General features: G+C 42.1%; 1 protein-coding gene and 1 pseudogene across 6 annotated transcripts in view; one reads left to right on the top strand and one right to left on the bottom strand.

Moving 5' to 3' along the window:
- WDR89 (WD repeat domain 89) overlaps positions 1-18,277 on the top strand; it is a 43,789-nt gene that overhangs the window by 14,457 nt on the left and 11,055 nt on the right. For all 6 annotated transcript variants that reach the window (XM_033187780.1, XM_033187782.1, XM_033187784.1 and 3 more), the window contains one exon: positions 3,059-3,164. The gene's annotated coding sequence lies outside the window, so the exon portion shown is untranslated. The remainder of the gene's footprint in view (positions 1-3,058; positions 3,165-18,277) is intronic.
- On the bottom strand, positions 10,180-10,276 carry LOC117071682 (annotated as a pseudogene).

Genomic DNA, 18,277 nt, shown 5'->3' on the forward strand with positions numbered 1-18,277 from the left:
AGAACACAGGATTTTTAGGGTGGTGAAAATTTTATAATGGTGGATTCCTTACATGTATTTGTCAAAACCCATAGAACTGTACAAAACGAAAAGTAAACCCTAAGGTAAACAATGGACTTTAATTTTTTTATAAAAGCTACTTAATGTTGTTTTATCTGGCAGTATTCTAATTTGACCACTTCCCAATTAATAGAGATTCAGGGTGTTAGGTTTTTTTTTTTTGTTATTACGATTCTATAATAAATATCCTTCCTTACATACACATATATTTAATTTTGGATAGATGCTTATGGGAGATTGTTGGATTCAAGGAAACACATATTTCTAGTTTTATTATATAGTACCAGAATACTTGTCAAAAACTTTTTTTTTTTTTTTTTTAGTAGAGACGGGGTTTCACCGTGTTAGCCAAGATGGTCTCGATCTCCTGACCTCGTGATCCACCCGTCTCGGCCTCCCAAAGTGCTGGGACTACAGGCTTGAGCCACCGCGCCTGGCCTTTGTCAAAAACTTTAACAGAGGGAGGGAGGGAGGGAGGGAGGGAGGAGGGAGGGAGGGAGAGAGAGAGAGTGTGTGTGTGTGTGTGTGTGTGTGTGTGTGTGTATATGTGTGTGTGTGTGTGTGTATGTGTATGTATGTGTTTAGAGACAAAGTCTCATTCTGTCACCTAAGCTGGAGTGCATTGACACAGTCATAGCTCACTGCAGCCTGGAACTCCTAGCCTCTAGTGATCTTCTAACCTCAGCTTCCTGAGTGGCTGGGCCTACAGGTGTACGCCATCACACCCAGCTAATTTTTGTATTTTTTGTAATGACGGGGTCTCTTTGTGATTCCTCAGGCTGGTCTCAGACTCCTGGTCTCAAAGCGATCCTCCTGCCTTGGCCTCCCAAAGTTCTGGGATTACAGGTGTGAGCCACCGTGCCCAGCCTAGAATGTTTACAAATGCCCATTTCCCCATACCCCATCAGCATTGATGTTATCAATGTTTTTAATTTTTGCCAACCTGATAGGTGAAAATGGCATCTTATTTCCTCAACTGTTAGTAATATTGAACTTTTTTTTTTTTTTTTTTGAGACAGTTTCACTCTGTAGTCCAGACTGGAATATAGTGGTATGATCTTGGCTCACTGCAATCTCTACCTCCCGGGCTCAAGCCATTCTCATACCTCAGCCTCCCAAGCAGATGGGATTACAGGCGTGCACCACCACGCCCAGCTCATTTTTGTATTTTTAGTAGAGATGGGATTTTGCCGTGTTGGCCAGGCTGGTCTCAGACTCTTGAGCTCATGTGATTGTGTTCTGCCCCCCTTGGCCTCCTAAAGTGCTGGTATCACGGGCATTAGCCACTACACCCGGCCGAGATCGAACATCTGTTTTCGTTTCTTGTTCATTTGAATTTTCCCTTTTATGACTTACTGCTTCTCTTAGCTATTATTTTATGTTCAGATAAATTCCTTGCATAGTAAGGGTATTAACCCTTAATTGTGTGTTATGAAAATTTTCTTCCAGTTTCAGTTTTCTTTTAACTATATTTTCAATGTATTTTACCTTATTTTAGTTATGTTTTTGTCTAATCAGATCTCTCACTTTTTGCCTTCATGGCATCTGGGTTCCAGTTTTGCTTTAAAAGTCCTCTTTGGCTAGGTGCGGTGGCTCACGCCTGTAATCCCAGCACTTTGGGAGGCCGAGGTGGATGGATCATGAGGTCAGGAGATCAAGACCGTCCTGGCCAACATGGTGAAACCCCATCTCTACTAAAAATACAAAAATTAGCTGGGTATGGCAGCAACATGCCTGTAATCTCAGCTACTTGGGAGGCTGAGGCAGGAGAATCGCTTGAACCTGGGAGGGAGAGGTTGCGGTGAGCTGAGATTGCGCTGCTGCTCTCCAGCCTGGTGACAGAGCTAGACTCTGTCTCAAAAAAAAAAAAAGAAAAAGTACTCTTCTACTCCAAAATTGTATGTTTTGCTTCTTTGTGTTTAAAATGTGGTTTTCCACATTTTCTACAATGAGCAGTTAAAATAGCACTAATTATTATTTATTTGTACTTATTTATTGAAATATAACTACTGTAAGGTCTACAAGTCTGGGGTAGAGCTCGGTGAACTTTTACAAACTGAAGACATCTGTGCCAACAACACTCAAATTGGTACCAGCACCCAAGAAGCCTCTTGAGGCCGGGCGTGGTGGCTCACACCTGTGATCCCAGCACTTTGGGAGGCCAAGATGGGTGGATCACCTGAGGTCAGGAGTTCGAGACCAGCCTGGCCAATATGGTGAAACCCCGTCTCTACTAAAAATACAAAAATTAGCTGAGCATGGCGGTGGGCGCCTGTGATCCCAGCTACTCAGGAGGCTGAGGCAGGAGAATTGCTTGAACCGAAGGGGGGCACGGAGCCCCCCTTTGGTTAAAGTGAGCCATCGTGCCACTGCACTTTCAGCCTGGGCGACAGAGTGAGATTCTGTCTCAAAAAACAAAAAAAAAGAAACCTCTTGGATGCCCCTTCCCAGTCATTCCCACTAAAGATAACCACCATTCTAATTTCTATCATCGTACATTAGTTTTGTCTATGATTTTTATGTTTTGTTTGCCTTTGGGCATGGGAGATCAGGTTTGTTGAAGTGTAATTTACATTCAATAAAATTTACCTTTTTAAACTTTGTAAGTATGTACTTTGATGAGTTGACACGTGTGTGTACCTACACAGTTGTGTAACCAGCACCCTAATTAAGATATAGAATATTTTCATCACGCAAAAAGTTTCCTTGTGCTGCTTAATAAACAATGCCCTCCCCCACAACCTCGGCCCCTAACAACCAGTTCCTATCATTTTGCTTTTTCCAGAATGTTATTGAAGTGGAATCATACAACATATACTCTTTTAAGTTGCATGTATCTCTGGTTCCTTTTTTATTGCAGAGTCAGATTCCATTATATGTATATGCCACAATTTGTTTTTCCATTCAGTAGATGATAGTTATTTCTGGGGGAGGGAGGGTCTTTGTTGTTTATTTTTTTCTGTGCTTAAGCTTACCCATATTTCTGGTTTTTTTCTAGGTATTTGACTGTTACAGATAAAATGGTGATGAACACGTGTACAGGTGTTTGTATGGACATAAGTTGTCATTTCTCTTGAGTAAATACCTAAAAGTGGGATTGCTGGGTAAGTGTATATTTAACTTTTAAATAAACTGCCAAACCACTTTCGAAAGTGGCTATAACATTTTACCATCAGTGTATGAAAGTTCCTGTTACTTTTGCATTTTTGCCAGAACTTGGTATTGTTAGTTCTTTTCAATTGTAGGCATTTTAGCAAATGTGTAATAATAGGTAATTATTAATATAATTTGCATATCTCTGATGACTAATATTATTGAGCTTCTCGTGCTTATTTGTCATTCATATATTTTCTTTGGTGAAGTATCTGTTCAAATATTTTCCCATGTTTTAATTGAATTATTTGTCTTATAATTTGGTTGCAAGAATTCTTTATATATTCTGGATATAGCAACTTTATCAGATTGTGATTTGCAAATATGGTCTCCCAGTCTGTAGTTGGCGTTTTCTTTTTTTTAATTTTCTAGTTTTTTTTTTTTTAATATTTATTTTTGTTTGTTTTGTTGTGGGCTTTTTTGTTTTGTTTTGTTTTTTTGAGACAGGGTCTCACTCGGTGACCCAGGCTGAAGTGGCAGTGACGCAATCTCGGCACACTGCAAGCTCCACCTCCCAAGCTAAAGTGATCTCTCCATCTCAGCCTCCTGAGTAACTGGAACTATCGGCATGCGCCGCCACGCCTGGCTAATTTTTGTATTTTTTATGGAGACGGGGTTTTGCCATGTCACCCAGGCTGGTCTTGAACTCCTGGACTCAAGCCATCCACCCCCCTGGGCCTCCCAAAGTGCTGGGATTATAGGCATGAGCCACTGTGCTGGGCCTGTAGTTTGCATTTTCTTGACTGTTCAGAGCAGGTTTTACATTTTAATTAAGTCAAAATTTTCTTTTGTGGTTTGTACTTTTTGTATTTTAAGAGATCTTTGCCTAACCAAAGGTCATAGATTCCCTTTTTTCTCTTACAAGTTTTGTAGTTCTTGCTTTTACATTTGGGTCTGTGATTCATTTTGAGTTCATATTCTATGTTCTGACTTCTCATTTGTCTCATATTAGTAAACCATTGCAGCTTTCTCTTTATTAATATTTGCATGGTATATCTTTTTTCTATCCATTTCCTTTTAACCTATCTATGGCTTTATGTTTAAAATGGGTTTCTTTTAGATAGCATATAGTTGGGTCTTGCTTCTGTCTCTCCACCACCCACATCCTGACTATCTCTGTCTTTTAAATAAGGTGTCATATTATTTATATTTAACGTAATTGTTGGTATGGTTGGATTTTTTTTCTTTTCCCCCGAAACGGAGTCTCACTCTGTCTCCCAAGCTGGAGTGCAGGGGTGTGAGCTTGGCTCAATGCAACCTCTGCCTCCCGGGTTCAAGAGATTCTCATGCCCCAACCTCCCGAGTAGCTGAGATTACAGGCACATACCACCACACTCGGCTAATTTTTGTAATTTTAGTGGAGACAGGGTTTCACCATGTCGACCAGTCTAATCTCAGACTCCTGACCTCAAGTGATCTGCCCACCTCACCCTCGCAAAGTGCTGGGATTACAGGCGTGAGCCTCTGTGCCCGGCCAGGTGTAGTTGGATTTAAATCTACCTTCTTACTAGTTGTTTTTGTATTTTCTGTTTTTCTCATCAGTTCTTTATTTCTTTTTTCATCTTTTTGATTGGGTGGTTTTTCTCTATGATTGGTTTTGGTTTGTGAATTTACTGTTTAGTTTTTTGTGTGTTTGTTTGAAGTGGTTGGTCTAGGGTTTACTATATGCTTTTTTTTTTTTTTTTTTTTTTTGAGACCTGGTTTTTCTCTGTCACCCAGACTGGAGTGCAGTAGTGTGATCTGGGTTCACTGCCACCTCTGTCTCCTGCTCAAGTGATCCTCCCACCTAAGCCTGAGTAGCTGGGACTACAGGCACCTGCCACTATGCCTGGCTAATTTTTATATTTTTTGTAGAGATTGAGTTTTGCCATTTTGCCCAGGCTGGTCTCGAACTCGTAGGTTGAAGTGACCCACCCACCTTGGCCACCCAAAGTGCTGGGATTATAGGCATGAGCCACTGTGCCCGGCCCATTATATCCTTTTTGAGTTGTTAAAATCTAGCTTCAAATAATGTGATACCATTTTATGGTATAAGAATCTTAGAACATTATCCTTCCACTTCCCTCCTCCCATTCTCTCACTATTATTGTCATGCGTTTTATTTATTTACTTATTTATCTAGAGATGGAGTCTTGATCTGTTGCCCAGGCTGGAGTGCAGTGAGCTGATCTCAGGCAGCCTCCGCCTCCCAGGTTCAAGCAATTTTTGTGCCTCAGCCTCCCGAGTAGCTGGGATTACAGGCACCCGCCACCATGCCTGGCTACTCTTTTTTTTTTTTTTTTTTTTTTTTTTGAGATGAAGTCTCGCTCTGTTGCCCAGGCTAGAGGGCAATGGCATGATCTCGGCTCACTGCAACCTCCACCCCTTGGGTTCAAGCGATTCTCCTATCTCAGCCTCCCAAGTAGCTGGGGTTATAGGCATGTGCCACCACGCCCAGCTAATTTTTTTGTATTTTTCTATAGATGAGGTTTCACCATGTTGACCTGGCTGGTCTCGAACTCCTGACCTCAAGTGATCCACCCGCCTCAGCCTCCCAAAGTGCTGGGATTACAGGCGTGAGCCACCACGCCCAGACTGCCTGGCTACTTTTTTTGTACTTTTAGTAGAGACGTGGTTTCACCATGTTGGCCAGGCTGGTCTCGAACTCCTGACCTCAGGTGAGCCACCCACACCCGGCCAATGCATTTTACTTTGACATGTCATAAATCCCTTGGTTTATTATTACTAGTTTTTACTTTCTTTTTTTTTTTTTTTTTTTTGAGACGGAGTCTCGCTCTGTTGCCCAGGCTGGAGTGCAGTGGCGGGATCTCAGCTCACTGCAAGCTCTGCCTCCCGGGTTTACGCCATTCTCCTGCCTCAGCCTCCCGAGTAGCTGGGACTACAGGCACCAGCCACCTCGCCCGGCTAGCTTTGTGTATTTTTTAGTAGAGACAGGGTTTCACCGTGTTAGCCAGGATGGTCTCGAACTCCTGACCTCGTGATCCGCCCGTCTCAGCCTCCCTAAGTGCTGGGATTACAGGCTTGAGCCACCGCGCCCGGCCTAGTTTTTACTTTCGACAGCAATTATCTTTTAAGGAAAAATTTAAAAGGAAAAATTGTCCTGTATTTACCCTCATGTTTACCATTCCCAGTGTTCTTTATTTCTTTGTGTCAATCCGGATTTCAGTTTGTTATCATGCTCTTTCTGCCTGAACAACAATTTAACAGCAATAGTTCTGCTGGCAGTGAATCTTCTCAGTTTGTGTTTGTCTGATAATATTTCTTGTTTGTCTTTTTGAAGACTAACAAGTGCAGTAGTGAGAAGAGGGGAGGAGTGGAACAGGGAGTTTGACCTGTAGCTGACTATGAGCAATCAGTTGGGATAACTCACTACCTTTGGACCAGACCGATAGTCTTTGTTTTATACTCTTTTTCAGAAGATGTTGCTGGGTACAGAGTTTTGTGTTGGTAGGTTTTTCTATCCTTTCGGTGTTTAAAAGTGTCATTCCTTTCTCCTCTGGCTTGCATAGTTTTTGATGCGAAGACTGAAGTAATTCTTTTTTTTGAGACAGTCTTGCTCTGCCAGCCAGGCTGGAGTGCAATTGCATGATCTCATCTCACTGCATCCTACATACACCTCCTGGGTTCAGGCGATTCTCCTGCCTCGGCCTCCCGAGTAGCTGGGATTACAGGTGCCCACCACCACTCCCAGCTAATGTTTGTATTTTTAGTAGAGATGGGGTTTCACCATGTTGGTCAGGCTGGTCTCAAACTCCTGACCTCAGGTGATCCACCTGCCTCAGCTTCCCAAAGTGCTACAAAAAGCAGAGGTTGCAGTCACCCGAGATTGCGAGATTGTGCCACTGCACTCCAGCCTGGGCAACAGAGTGAGACTCTGTCTCGAATAATAATAATGCTACTATGAAATTTATTTATAAGTTTTTATATGAACATATGTTTAGCTTTATGGGAAACTGCCAAAGTGTTTTCCATAGAGGCTGCTACATTTTACATTTCCACCAGCAATATATAAGGGTTCCAGTTTCTTCACATTCTTTTTTGAAAAATGTATTTTTTAATTGACAAATAAAAGTTGTATATATTTATGGTGTACAGCAAGATGTTTTGATATGTGTACACATTGCGGAATGACTAGATCTAGCCAATTAACATACCCACTGCCTTACATACATTTTTTTGGATGTGGTGAGAACACTCAAAGTCTAGTCTCTTAGCAACTCTTGGCAGGTTTTTTTTTTTTTTGAGATGGAGTCTCGCTATGTCACCCAGGCTGGAATGCAGTGGCACAGTCTCAGCTCACTGCAACCTCTACTTCCCAGGTTCAAGTACTTTTCGTGCCTTAGCCTCCTGAGTAGCTGAGACTACAGGCACTTGTTACCATGCCCAGTTGATTTTTTTTTTTTTTTTGTATTTTTAGTAGAGACAGGGTTTTACCATATTGGCAAGGTTGGTCTCAAACTCCTGACTTCAAGCAGTCAACCTGCCTTGGCCTCCCAAAGTGCTGAGATTACAGGCGTGAGCCACTGTACCTGCCCCCTCTTAGTAATTTTCAAGTATACAGTACGTTGTTACTAACTGTAGTCACCATATTGTACATTAGAGCTCTTGAACTTACTCCTCTTGCCAAGTGAAATTTTAGACCCTTTGATCTACATCTCCCCAGTTCTCCCTCCTTCCCAGCCCTGGTTAACCACCTTTCTACTCTCTGCTTCCATGGGTTTGACTGTTTTAGATTTCACATATAGATATGTATGTTTGTATACATGCACACATCTAGATGAGATCATGTGATATTTAGCTTTCTATATCTGGTTTACTTCAGTTTATAATATAATGTCCTGCAGATTTATCTGTTTCACAAATGACAGGATTTTGTTCTTTTTTAAGGCTGAATAGTATTCCACTGTGTATATACACAAATGTATACCTGAGTAGCTGGGGAGACAGGTGCACACCACCATGCTTGGCTAATTTTTGTATTTTTACACCACATTTTCTGTATCCATTCATCAACTGAAGAACACTTAGGTTGATTCTGTATCTTGGCTGTTGCGAAAAAATGCTGCAGTGAACCTGGGAGTACAGATATCTCTTTGCATACTGATTTCATTTCTTTTCTTTTTTTTTTTTTTTTTTTTTTGAGATGGAGTCTCACTCTGTCAGCCAGCCTGGATTGCAGTGGCACAATCTTGGCTCACTGCAATCTCCACCTCCCAGATTCAAGCGATTCTCCTGCCTCAGCCTCCTGGGTAGCTTGGATTACAGGCACATGCTACCATGCCCAACTAATTTTTGTATTTTTGCTAGAGATGGGGTTTCACCATGTTGGCCAGGCTGATCTCAAACTCCTGACCTCAGGTTATCCTCCTGCCTTGGCCTCCCAGAGTGCTGGGATTACAGCCGTGAGCCACGGTGCCTAGCCTATTTTTAATTGTTTTAGGAACCTTCATACTCTTTTCCATTTTGGCTGTACTATAGTTTCTTTACATTCTTGCCAATACTTGTTGTTTTCTCTTTTGGGGGGTGCTTAAAAATAACCAATCACAATTATTTCAGTTTTTTTGTTTGCTTTTAAGGCTTGTCAAGTGAAGCAGTGGGAGTGTATAGTTACACTATTAGTAGATATATAGTACATATCTGAGTGTTCTCCGGGTTTTTTTCTGTTTATTGCCTCATTTCTTGATAACTTGTTGATATTTCTCTGTCTCTTTAAAATTGAATTCTGTACATCATGTGTAGAAGAATAGTAGAGACTAAGTAGTATTTAGCCTCAGAAATGGATACCTGTGCTTCTATCAGACTGTGAGTGTTGGGGTTTGAACAATCTAGCCTGGTTTGGGTTTTGGTATTACTATAGTTGACATTAACATACCCAAAACTTCAAATTCCTTCAGCTATGAGCTATTACGATCTTGTGCTTAGTGTCAGGCCTGGGATGCTGGAGGGTTTTCTCCTTGTCGCCGCTCTACTGAGTCTCAGCAGGCCCGAACAAGAGGTTTCTCTCCATGCTCTTCCCCACCACCTGCCGACCGTCGGTGCTCTTTCCACAGCGTGAAGCTTGGCAAAAGTAGGGAGTCATTCACTCCATGATTTTTAAAAATACACACACATAAAATATCTCTGTTCTAGACCCACATTTCATTGTTAACTTGACTGGCTAAAAAGACTCCAGGTTAGAGATAATTTTGACCCAGAATTTTCAAGCCATTATTCGTTTTTTCCCTGAGGGTTGCTATTAAGAAGTCTGATATTGTTACTATGCTTCAAATTTTTTTATGAGACCCCTTTTCTCCATGGACACTTGTAGAATCTTTCCTTTATCCCCAGCATTATGAAATTTCAAGATACATGTGACTTGGTATGGCTTTCTTTTGCTGTCCTTTTTGCTGAACACTCAGATTTGTTTGTTTGTTTGTTTTCTATTTTTCTTTCTGGACTTTTCGTTTTTAGGATGTTTGACTTAGATTGATTGATCAATCCTCTGATTTCATTATTTCTTTCTTCTTCCACTTTAGTTGGGAGAATTCCTTAACCATATCTTTTTGCTCTTCTGTGGATTTTGTATTTCTGCTGTCTTATTCTTAATTTCCAAGAATTCTTTCCTGTAATCTGAATGTTCTTCTTTGTTAAAATACACCTAAAAGCCAGGCACAGTGCCTCCTGCTTATAATTCCAGCACTTTGGGAGGCTGAGGCGGGCAGATTGCTTGAGTCCAGGAGTTTGAGACCAGCCTGGGCAACATGGCAAAACCCCATCTCTTACAGAAATAGAAAAATTAGCCAGGCATGGTGGCGCATGCCTGTAGTCTCAGCTACTTGGTAGGCTGAGGCCAGAGGATCATTTGATCCTGGGATGCTGACATTACAGTGAGCCAAGATTGTGTCATTGCACTCCAGCCTATGTGACAGAGAGTGAGACCCTGTCTCTCTCTAACACACACACACACACACACACACACACACCTCTAAAAATATGGAATGTTTCACACACTGTAATTCTTGTGCAGGGGTCATGCTAATCTGTATTGTACCAATTTTAGTACATATGCTGCTGAAGCGAGCACCATGATTTTATTTTTAAATGTATGCATCTGAGCGTACTCATCACCCAGAATTCTCTTGTTCTATTTCTCAGTTTATATCTCTCCCCAAAATTATTCTTACTTCTGCCATTATAGATTTGTTTTGCCTTTTTTAAAACTTTATATAAATGAAATCCCGCAGGACCTTTTTGTGTCAGGCGTCTAACCAGTTCTGAGATTCATCCACATTGTTGCATGTACCAGTTGTATGTTTTTTATTGCTATGTAGAATTCTAGGCCAGGTGCAGTGGCTCATGCCTGCAATACCAGCACTTTGGGAGGCCGAGGTGGGCGGATCACTTGATGCCAGGGTTTGAGACCAGCCTGGCCAACATGATGAAACCCCGTCTCGACTAAAACTACAAAAATTAGCTGGGTGTGGTGGTGGGTGTCTGTAACTCCAGCTATTTGGGAGGCTGAGGCAGGAGTATCACTTGAACCTGGGAGGTTGCAGTGAGCCGAGATCATTCCACTGCACTCCAGCCTGGGTTACAGTGCAAGACTTGGTCTCAAAAAAACAACAAAAAAAGAGAATTCTATTATATTTACATACCACAATTTATCAGTAATGCCTGTATAAACAACTGGATAATTATCAAATTGTCCAGTTAATCATCTTATCTGAAGAGCTTGTAATTAGGCCAGGCACAGTGGTGCATTCTTGTAATCCCAGCACTTTGGGAGGCCGAGGCTGGTGGATCACCTGAGGTCAGGAGTTCGCGACCAGCCTGACTAACATGGTGAAACCCCGTCTCTGCTAAATACAAAAAAAGAAAGCCAGGCGTGGTGGAGCATGCCTGTAATTGAAGCTACTTGGGAGGCTGAGACAGGAGAATCGCTTGTACCTGGGAGGTAAAGATTGCAGTGAGCTGAGATCGTGCCATTGCACTCCAGCCTGGGCAACAAGAGCAAAACTCCATCTCAAAAAAAAAAAAAAGCTTGTAATTAAAGTATTAATAATATACCAACAACATATTTCATATTTACCTTGCTGCTTAAGCCAGAAACCGAAGAATCATTTTTTTTGAGACAAGAATCATTTTTGACTGCTCTTCTCACATACCACTTGCAGTCTTACCAGAAAATTCTTTCATATTTGTGACCTACATTCAGCCATTTCTGTCATAACTCTTTCTCAGAATTTTGCACAAACCTCTAAACTACTTATACTCTCTTGTCCTCTGGTCTGTTCTCCAGGCAGCAGCCCAAGGAACCCATTCTCAGTGTCTCTTACCTGCTCTCAACCTACAGTGGCTTTCTTTCTCACTTGAGAATAAAATCCAGAGTTCTTATCATGACCGACAGAGCTCTTATCTGGCTCCAGCTACCTCTTTCATCTCATTTTCTACACCCTTCCTTCTTTCTCTGACTTTAGCTACACTGGCCCACTTGCTGTTTCTCTCTGACTAGGCAGCTCTTGCTCCATGTAATCCACTCCCTTGCCTCCCTCATTTTGTCCTGGTCTCGGCTCAAATGTCACCTCATGGGGGAAGCTTCCTTTAATGATGGAATAGAAATGGCTTTTCCTGCCTCATTTTTCTTGCCTTACCCTATGTTGTTATTTTTTATAACACTCATCACTATTTTTATTATTATAATTAGTTATTGGGCTATGTATCCACCTATCTCCTATCCTGTTCTGCATGAAGAAAGGGACTTCATGACTGTTCTTTGCTAAATTTGTTATGTTCTAGGCCTGTCATGTCATAACCTTTCCAGAATTGTTTTTTTGTTTGGTTTGTTTTGGTATTGAGACAGAGTCTCACTGTGTCACCCAGGCTGGAGTGCAGTAGTGCAATCACAGCCCCAACCTCCCTGGGCTCAGGTGCTTCTCCCGCCTCAGCATCCCAAGTAGCTGAGACTACCACCACTTTACCACGCCCTGTACATGTAGCTCTAAAGTACAAAAATTAGCTACATTTTGTAGAGATGGAGTTTAGCTGTGTTGCCCAAACTGGTCTCAAACTCCTGGGCTCAAACAATCCACCCACCTCAGGCTCCCAAAGTGCTAGGATTGTAGGTGTGAGCCACCGCACCTGGCCAAGAATTGTTTTTGAATTCTTTTTTTTTTTTTTTAAGACAGGGTCTTGCTCTGTCGCCAAGGCTGGAATACAGTGGCACCATCTCAGCTCACTGCAACCTCTGCTTCCCAGGTTCAAGTGATTCTCCTGCCTCAGCCTCCTGAGTAGCTGGGAGTACAGACACACGCCACCACGCCTGGCTAATTTTTGTATTTTTTAGTAGAGATGGGGTTTCGTCATGTCGGCCAGGCTGGTCTTGAACTCCTGTCCTCATGATCTGCCTGCCTCGGCCTGCCAAAGTGCTGAGATTACAGGTGTGAGTCACTGGGCCTGGCTGTTTTTGAATTCTTGAGTAGGGTAATTCTTTAGAACTTTTGAGCAGATTTAATGTTGTTAGAGCTTATCAGTTTCTAACTATAATGTACAATATTTAAGTAGCTGGCTTTTAGATAATGTAAACATCATTCTGTAACAGGATATGGTTCTTTTTGTTTTCCCTCATTTTTTTTGCAGTTATTAAAGATAGTATTTGCTTAATTCTTAAAAGCATCTTTTCAAAATTAGAAAATGAAGAAATAGTAAACAAGTAGTACCAATTCAAGAATTGGATTATTCCAAATTGCTTCTAACTGTTCCAAATTAAGACATCTGGTGACTAGGGAAATTTGGTTTCTCTGTTTGGTTAACCAGCTGGTTGTTCTGGAAAGGAAAAAGGCAGTTAATTGTTCTTGTTGAAAGATTCTGGGCATTTGTGGAATTACCGTAAAGGGTGACGTTTGGATGCAAGATGTACATGCAAAACTGGACATCTCAGGATGTTATTGAGGAAAATATTTTTGTTTTTAAAAAGATGCTTTGAATGTTATATCTGGAACCTGCAGCATAATCTCACACTGCATGAGAAAGTATGTGTCATTTCCTTCCAGTCCTCCCCCTTTTCCTTGGTAACAGATTCCTGTACTTTAAAAATTGTGCTTTTCCTGAGAATTTTAGTATATTTAATGCATGGGATGCCATATGTTGCTGCAACCACTATCTTGAACGTTTGTGTGAATAAGAATATGATAATCAGACTAGCTAAGCAGGATTAATTTACAAAGACATTGTCTTAGTCATTAATGAATGTGAAATTTAAAATTATATTAGAGTTGTAGCAGATGTCAGTTTAGCATACCTTCCACTAAATATTCAGCAGTTCTTCTGAATTTAAAACAAATGGCTCTTTGGCAAATTGTCTTAGAGCTAATTCTGTGTTAGTTTAAAACATACATATACATTCCTCTACATTATAAATGTTTTCTGGAAACGATTTTCGTGAAATTAAACCAATGTATGCTTTTTTTTTTTTTTTTTTTTTTGAGGCGGAGTCTCGCTCTGCCGCCCAGGCTGGAGTGCAGTGGCCGGATCTCAGCTCACTGCAAGCTCCGCCTCCCGGGTTCACGCCATTCTCCTGCCTCAGCCTCCCAAGTAGCTGGGACTACAGGCGCCCGCCATCTCGCCCGGCTAGTTTTTTGTATTTTTTAGTAGAGACGGGGTTTCACCATGTTAGCCAGGATGGTCTCGATCTGCTGACCTCGTGATCCACCCGTCTCGGCCTCCCAAAGTGCTGGGATTACAGGCTTGAGCCACCGCGCCCGGCCCAATGTATGCTTTTTATCCCAAGGTATTGTTTCCTCTGGGACATACTGGTAATGCATGTGTGATTGTTCCTATTTGACTCTTCCCTGTTTCTGTGAAATGTTAATACCAGATTGTTAAGATTCCTCTGTGCAGTTTTACTTCAGATAAGCTGACATCAGATATGTATAATATAGCCAGGTATGGTGACATGTCTGTGGTCTCATCTGCTTGGGAGGCTAAGGTAGGTGGGAGAATTGCTTGAGCCAGGGAGGTCAAGGCTGCGGTGAGCTGTGATTGCACCACTGCACTCCAGCCTGGGCCACACAGTGAGACCCTGTCTCAAAAAAAAAAAGGAAAAGAAAAAGAAAGGATATGCCTGATAAATATTAAGCTACTTAAATGTCTCCTATAAAGCTTTTGTGGCTGCCAGTAGATTTTTCAGGTTTGCCACTGACCTTGCCACTTTAGACACTAGCAGCTGCTGCTTCCAGGTGCTCTGCTAATACCTCCCCTTTAAAAATATTAATATACTACATGCTTATGTAGAGACGGTAGAGTACAGGAATTAATAGCATGGGCTGTGGAATAAGAAAACTTGAATTCAGAAACCGGCTTTACTGCATATTATGTGTGCTTTTCTCATCAGTAAAATGGATATAATAGTACTTTTGGGATTGTTATGAGGTTGTCGTCATCATTAAAAATTTCAGTAATAGGCTGGGCGTATTGGTTCATGCCTGTAATCCCAGCACTTTGGGACGCCTAAGCAGGAGGATTTCTTACATGCAGGAGTTGAGACCAGCTGGGGCAGCATAATGAGACCCCGTTTGTATTAAAAAAAAAAAAAAAATGTTAAAAAATTTCAGCAGTGGCCAGGTGCAATGGCTCACACCTGTAATCCCAGCACTTTGGGAGGCCAAGGCAGGTAGATCACAGGTCATGAGTTCAAGACCAGCCTGGCCAAGATGTTGAAACCCATCTCTACTAAAAATACAAAAATTAGCTGGGTGTGGTGGCAGGCACCTGTAATCCCATCTACTCAGGAGGCTGAGGCAGAGAATTGCTTGAACCCAAGAGGTGGAAGTTGCAGTGAGCCGAGACCGCACCACTGCACTCCAGTCTGGGCAACAGAGTGAGACTCTGTCTCAAAAAAAAAATTAAAAATTTCAACAGTATTAAAAAGAGCTAGAATCCCAAAAAATAAATAGTATGAAAGAAATGACTGAACTTTAGGTATTTTAAGAGTTTCTGACTCTTGAAATTCACTTTAAGTTTTTTAAAACGATGAATAACATTAAGAAGTTGGAATCATTGTGTTTTGGAGTTTTTTGGGTTTTTTCTCACTTGTCCCCTAAGAAGTTGTAGGATGCCACCTCTGCAAGTAGATTTGGAGTTTTAAAACTACATGTTTCAGATATGTTCACCGCTGATGGACTGATGCAGCCAAATGTAGGTTTTCCTAGTCAGCAGATAACCTTTCATCTGGTGATTGGTAGGCTGCGACTCCTTTTATTTTATGGCTGTACCATCCTGTAGGACCAAGGAGTCCTCTCCATCCAGCCAGCAGATGAGCAAAGAGAAGGTGGAGAAGACCCATTATCTCTTAATCCTAGCCTAACTGCGGCATGCATGGCTTCCACTGGCAAAAACTAGTCACATACTGAGGCTGAGACAGTCCTTGCTGGGTGACCTGGAATCTATCCTTTCATCTCAGATCCCATTGAATGTCCTATACCAAATCCCATTCCAACAAGTCCCAGGTATATTCCACTCTTAGGGGCTGCTTCTCATTTCCCAAGCTGAGCGTGGAGATGTTAAAAAATAGCCCTACCAACTCTTCATGCCTTTGCTGAGCTCCTGCAGTAGTAAGTAGGAGTACTTACTACTTTCGAGAGATTTTTTGAGGTTGCCTACCAACTCCCTCAGTTTGCTTCTTCCAAATTTGGGAGTATTTGTGAGAATTCTTGAAATTGGGCCGGGCACAATGGCTCATGCTTGTTGGGATTACAATACGTTGGGGCACTTTGGGAGGCCAAGGCAGATGGATCACCTGAGGTCAGGAGTTCGAGACCAGCCTGGCCAACATGGCAAAACCCTGTCTCTACCAAAAAACACAAAAATTAGCCAGGTGTGGTGGCGCACCCCTGTATTCCCAGCTACTCGGGAGGCTGAGGCAAGAGAATCGCTTGAACCCGGGAGGCAAAGGTTGCAGTGAACAGAGATCACGCCACTGCACTCCAGCGTGGGCAACAGAGAGAAATTCTGTCTCAAAAAACAAACAAAAACTTGAAATTTTATTTTTACCTTTCCTTAGTACTGCTTTGGGGAAGGGGATATTGGTGTATGGAAGGAGATTCTGTTGGCTCTGCTATATTTTCCAGTTTATTATGAAGCTAGATTAGGGATGCGACTAGGGCAGAGATTGGTGGTGGTAGTCCTAATTGGCCTGCTGGAGCCATCTCAGGTCTAGAGTTGAGTTTGACTGAAGGGCTTTTCAGCATTGGGACATTCCTAGTGTGTTAATACCCGAAATATTTTTCTGTCTAGAACTGTAAACGTCCATGATATGTTAAAAATTTTTTGTCAGCCGGGCCTGGTGGCTCAAGTCTGTAATCCCAGCACTTTGGGAGGCTGAGGTGGGCAGATCACTTGCGTTTAGGAGTTCAAGACCAGCGTGGGCAACTTGGTGAAACCACATCTCTACTAAAAATACAAAAAATTAGCCAGACGTGGTGGCACACGCCTGTAATCCCAACTACTCGGGAGGCTAAGTCAGGAGAGTTGCTTGAACCCAGGAGATGGAGGTTGCAGTGAGCCGAGACTGTGCCACTGTACTCTAGCCTAGCCTGGGGGACAGAGCCAGACCCTGTCTCAAAAAAAAATTTTTTTTGTTATTGTTTTGGGATAATGTTAGGTTTACAGAAAAGTTGCAAAAATAGTACAGAGTTCCTGTATACCCTTCACCCAGCCTCCCTAATGTTAACATAACCATGGAACATCTGTCAAAACTAAGAAAGTAACATTGGGATAATCCTATTAACTAAATGACAGACTTTATTTGGATTTCACCAGGTCTTCCATGAATGTCCTTTTACTAGTCCAGGATCTAATCAAGAACACCATATTGAGTGTCATCATCACAACATCATGGTCTCCCCCAGTCTGTGATGATCTCTTGGTCTTTCTTTGTTTTTCATGATCTTAAAGCTTTTTTTTTTTTTTTTTTTTTTAAAGACAGAGTCTTGCTGCGTTGCCGAGGCTGGAGTGCAGGCACGATCTTGTCTCACTGCAACCTCCGCCTCCTGGGTTCAAGTGATTCTCATGCCTCAGCCTCTTGAGTAGCTGGTACTACAAGTGTGTGCCACCATTCCCAGCTAATTTTTGTATTTTTAGTAGAAATGGGGTTTCACCATGCTGGCCAGGCTGGTCTCGAACTCCTAGCCTCAAGATCTGCCTGTCTCAGCCTCCCCAAGTGCTAGGGTTGCAGGCATGAGCCACCATGCCTGGTCTGATCTTGAAGCTTTTGAAGAGTATTAGCCAGGTATTTGTAGAATATCCCTCAAATTGGCCAGGCACAGTGGCTCATGCCTGTAACCCCAGCACTTTGGGAGACCAAGGTGGGTGAATTACAAGGTCAGGAGTTCGAGACCAGCCTGACCAATGTGGTGAAACCACATCTCTACTAAAAATACAAAAATTAGCCAGGCGTGGTGGTGCATGCCTGTAATCTTAGCTACTCAGGAAGCTGAGGCAAGAGAATTGATTGAACCCAGGAGGTGGAGGTTGCAGTAAGCCGAGATCGTGGCACTGTACTCCAGCCTGGGTGCCAGAGTGAGACTCCTTCTAAAAAAAAAAAGAATATCCCTCAAATTGGGTTAGTTTGAGGTTTTCTCATGATTAGACTGGGGTTTTCTATTTGGGGAAGAATATCACAGAGGTGAATGGAATGCCTTTCTTATCATACCGGGGGTTCATGATAGGAACATGACATATTGCTGATGATGTTACCCTTGATCAGTCGGTCACAGTGATGTCATCTGAGCTTCTCCACAGTGAGGTTACTATCTTTCACCCTTTCCGTACTCTATTATTTGGATGCAAGTAACCAAGTCCAGCCTACATTCAAGGGGAGGATAATTCAGCTCTACTTTCTAGAGGGAGTATATCTACATATGTTACTTGAGTTCTGTAAGGCAGATTTGTTCCTTCTCCCTCATTTATTTACTGATTTGTTTTTATCAGTATGGACTCATGGATATTTATTCTTTGGATTGTAATCCAAGAGATTTTTTTTTTTTTTAGGTCGGAGTCTTACTCGGGTGCAGTGGCATGACTTTGGCTC

Source organism: Trachypithecus francoisi, unplaced genomic scaffold, assembly GCF_009764315.1.
Source record: "Trachypithecus francoisi isolate TF-2019V2 unplaced genomic scaffold, Tfra_2.0 Lachesis_group3, whole genome shotgun sequence".
Lineage (NCBI taxonomy): Eukaryota > Metazoa > Chordata > Mammalia > Primates > Cercopithecidae > Trachypithecus > Trachypithecus francoisi.